Raw genomic sequence first — 5,177 nt, forward strand, 5'->3', positions numbered from 1 at the left:
TCATATCCATCATCATCATCATAACCATCATCATCATAATAATCCTCTGGCCTTGCCGGGTATATATTTTCCATACATATGGATAGCGGACCTCAAACTGGTAGATGTACACGTAGGCACATCAATATAATCATCCTCCAACCTTGATGGGGATCAATATCATCATCACAATATCCTCTAGCCTTACAGGGTGTCAATATATCATCACAATATCCTCCGTCCTTGCCGAGTATCAATATCATCATCACAATATTATCCAAACTTTCCAGATATCAATATCATCATTACAATATCATCCGGTCTTTTTTGTTATGTAATCAATATCATCATAATCATAAACACATATATAACATCAATACTAAAATCTGTCATTGGGTTTTACCTAAAATTTACATCATCAATAGAACATTATCCTCAATCCTATACCAAGGAGATGGATATTAGATATAATAGGTGCATGGACTCAAGCCATGGCTAAAAAAGTATAAATCCGTAAATCCATTGGCCAGAGTGAACTTTGGGACTAAATTATTATAAAAGTGCAGAAAGGGGTCAAAATTTCTCACGATCGAAGTAATTAGTAGTATCAAGTCGTAGATCGGAATCTGTTTTTGTTAGGTCTTTAAAACATCATTATTTAACTCTTTTACATATAAATTTTTTATTAAGACTTGCGGATATTATTATGAAGAAATATGTTTTTAAGGTGAAAAGTGGGCTTTAACACTTATTTAGAAAAGACAATAATAACGTCATATTTTACCTAGAATCACATCATTTACTAATATAATGATCATAAATGTACCAAATCTATGCATGCCATCACCAATAATTAATCAATGGAACCAAAAGCATCAATAAAGGCATAAACTACAAACACATCATTTAGAAGGATAAACACTTTCTGGATATCCAACAAATATCATGGCACGACCTTTGGCCCAATAATGTGTCTAAAATAATTACAACATTATAATCACGACCTTAGGCCTGCATATGTATCCAAAAATCATATCATTAATCATATTTGTAAGCCATATCATATCTATAAGCCATAGCATGACTACGAAGCATAACCTATTTGTAAGACATAAGGCATAATTGTAATCATCTCACATCTAGGAGGCATAATATCAATAAGCATCTCATATCTAGGAGGCATCTCACATTTAAGAGGCATAACATTAATAAGAATCACATATCTAGGAGGCATAATATCAATAAACATCTCATATCTAAGAGGCATCTCACATCTAAGAGGCATAACATCAATAAGCATCACACATCTAGGAGGCATAATATTAATAAGCATCTTATATCTATAAGTCATATATCATAACTCTGAAGAGTATCATCTCTATAGGACAAATATCATATCTATGAGGAGTACCATGGCCATGAGCCATTAATCATTATCCAGGGAAATACCAATACGACTCACCAAGTCATGAAGTAACCGTACACTAAAGGCTTACTAGTCTTAACCATACCTAACATCCATAAGTAATTCAACATGGGCTAACACAAGTCTTAGCCTAATGTAGGCTAAAAGAACCCACTTTTAATCCTTAAATTCCATATTTAGAAAATTTATACCCCAGACTAAGATAAAGTATCTAAATTGACTTCTAGGTGGCACATAAGACATAATTAATCCTAAGATAGGAATTTTACCTAGAACATGAGCAATTTAGTCAACTCCACCAATTTTATGATTTCAAGATCACTAAAAGAGTCCAAGTAAGGTAAATCATACTAATCAAAGATCCAACACTTAAACCACATCCCAAACCTAACACCATATCAAATTCTTTCACGAATTAGCTCAAACTAGGAAGAAGGCAATAGGATTCTAAAGTGTAATAAGCATTTTATCCTACGGGTCAAAAACCCTCATCTAATCCCCAAACTTCAAAAATCAAGACTAAGTCATTCTACCCAATATCAATATTAACTTTCACATCCACATGGAATATATAACACACATCATCTTACGAAGAAGAGTAGAAATAAACCTACCTCAAAGCCAAACCGCAAATCCTTACATCATTCACCAAACATTCATCTTTACTTCAAAATCCCAAAATTCCATCACTCTATCAAAATTGTAATCTACTCATCAATACAAGAATAATAATACCCATATTACACCATTGTGCTTTGGGTCCAAAAATGATATCATAAGCCCCAAGTGGGTCCTACTCTCGAAAATCACATTTTTTAGGTTAACCCAACATTCATACATGATCAAGGAATCATACTCTCAAGAATGAGTGAAAACCAATCTAATTTGAGGCTAAAATCAAGCCCTCAAGCTATTTGGGATTTTGGTCAAGAACTAAGAAAATTCACTAATTAAAGGATGGAATCTAACCTCAATCTGGATGATAATCATGAAAATAGGTGTTAAAAAAGCTCCCAAGACACCCATAAGACTCAATTTTGAGTTATCACACTCATTAAGGATTTTGATCTTAAGGTATGAGTAGAAAATGGCCTAATTCGTGACCTAAGAGGTCTTTTTATACCCCTTCCAGGTCATAAAGTATGGCAATCGCATAACTAGGTGTGCAATTACACAACCAGGTGTGCAATCACACAACCTAGCTACAAAATTAGGTATGGTGATCACCATACTCCTTATTACAATCACACTATCCTCTGCACATCATGTGCGATCACAACCCACACCAATGATAACTTAGGCCTTGAGATTCATTCGGAATTTGATATATGCAAATAAACTATGTAACTATACTAAATTTGATATTTTAAACACAATAGTAAAGTTTAACTTTCTATACAAGGTTTTTTCAACCAAATATGGCCCCCACACCCATATTTCTAATTTTCAAACTTTCTGACAGTAGGCCAAAATGAGATCGGTGCATCAAGACCCAAACCAACGGTCTACCTAGACTAAAATTGATATTCCAAAGCTACTGGCACAATTGGAATTTACATCCAATATTTGTAATACCACGTATTTTCCTAGCATAATTTAAGTCTTAGTACATTAGTAATCCCATGTAAATTTTTTGAAATACTTAGTATTTTTTTAGTTTAGAGCCTGTCATTGTGTAGGAGATTTAATTAGCTTCCCAATGATATCAAATTTTCCCAAATCTGATACCTGGGTGAAGAGTTAGAGTCATTTTAGTGAAATAGTGTACCACCTGGTACTTCAGCGCATCGCAGAGGCAGTCCAAATGGAAATTATCATTTTTTAGTGAGCCAACACAATACCACCACATCGCGCTACCAGCTAATTTCCCAATTTTTACTTTTCTAGTATTGCTCTATGATAATGATGCGTCACACCAAGGCCCAATTTCCCATTCAATGATGCACTGCGATGGCGCCGCATCGCGCCATCAGCCTAGTTCTTAGTTGTCCACTTTCCAATGACCTGGCGTGATTGTTCTGCATCGTGCCAAGGGGTAATTTTGAAAATTTTTGACTGAAATCTAAAGTTTTGTCCAGGGTTAAATTAGTCTTTTCCCATGATTTTATTAGATCCAGATATGGGATTAAATCCCTAAAAACATTTTAAGTCATTTATTATTCAATTTTTCCTAAAATCAAGAGCTTTCTCTCTACAATACAAAACCCTAACTCTAAGAAACCAAGAGCAATATCAAGAAATCCTCTAAGAACCTTCAAGAACTCTTCTTCTTAGGTATGTTAGTGTTCATTCATGGGTCTCTTTCATCCATGAAGTCCAAGAACCCCATTTAAACATACAAGATCTCAAATTCACAATTTCTATGTTTGAATTAGATTAAATTCATGTTCATGATATAAGTTGGGTTTCAATCCATGATTTAATTGCAAGATTCATGATAATTGAATAGAATGTGGGATGAGTATGTGATTATTTTGATAACCCTTGAATTTACAAATTAATTAATGTATCATGATGATCATGTGGTGGCCATTATCATGTAAATAATCCATGCTACCCAAGTGTTTGCTAAATTGCCTATGTAAAGTAAATAGTGGAATCATGACATGTTATTATCTGGTCCTAGTCATGTACAAGCTTATGCCCTACAAGTGTTTGATGAAATGCTTATATGATTTGACTAGTAAAAGCATGACATGTTATTATATGATCCCATTCATGCACAAGTTCATGTATATCAAGTGTTTGACAAAATGTCTAAATGATTGCATTGTTAGCAAGCAAGTATTGTTATGCCTTTATGATCATGTTATGTATTTATTTTTATGCTATCAAGTCCTGGGGGTATTTAATACTAGACAACCTAGCTGTTTAACTAGAGCCAGTGTTAGTTACAGAATAGTATCAGTCATGTGACGATCAATAGAACTCAGTCAGTTACAGAACTTAGGAAATCTCAGTGGACTCAGTATTAATCCAGTCCAGTTTAGTATAATTAGTTTAGTGTCTATTCAGTTAGGAGTAGGATTCAGCACTGAGTGAGCCTAGGGATGGAGGCTTACCCGTTAGTTAGGACTGGGTCCCTAGAAGCAATCCCTATGTTCTAAAACTACGTAGCCAGTGTAGGTTATAAGATGTAACCCATTAGATAGTACTGAAATAATCAAGGATCACCCGCTAGTTTAGGACTGATCTCAGGAGTGACCTGTTAGATAGGACTAACTCAACAACAGATGTTAGTACCCATGGCATAGTATTAGCACCCTTCTAATTGGGTTACAAATTAGATCCCAACTCAGTTATCTTATCTTATTTAGGGTATATTGGTTAGATAATTACCTTCCATAGTTATAGTTTCAGTCTTCAGTTTATAACTCAGCTCATTTTACAGAATCAGGACTGTCAGACACAGTCAATTAGTATCAGTAAATTAGTTATCAGTAACTTCAGATATTAGTTACTCAGTTATCAAAACTCAGTGCTCAGCTTTAGAAAAGCTCAGTTACAGTCTATACATATATATACAGTATTGCATACTCAGTGATTTTCGTAGTATCAGTTATCCACGTACTCTAATATTCAGTTATTATATATTATTCAATCAGTTATTGTTCATGCATATGAACCCTTGCATTCAACCTTACATCATCTAGCATACCAGTATATTCCACATACTGATGCATACTTTTTCTTTGCGCGATGATATTTTATATCATAGATTTGGACGGTCAGGTTCCCGATCGTGCTTAGACAGATCCAGCTATTAGTAGCA

Source organism: Capsicum annuum, chromosome 3 (genome assembly GCF_002878395.1).
Source record: "Capsicum annuum cultivar UCD-10X-F1 chromosome 3, UCD10Xv1.1, whole genome shotgun sequence".
NCBI classification, from domain to species: domain Eukaryota; kingdom Viridiplantae; phylum Streptophyta; class Magnoliopsida; order Solanales; family Solanaceae; genus Capsicum; species Capsicum annuum.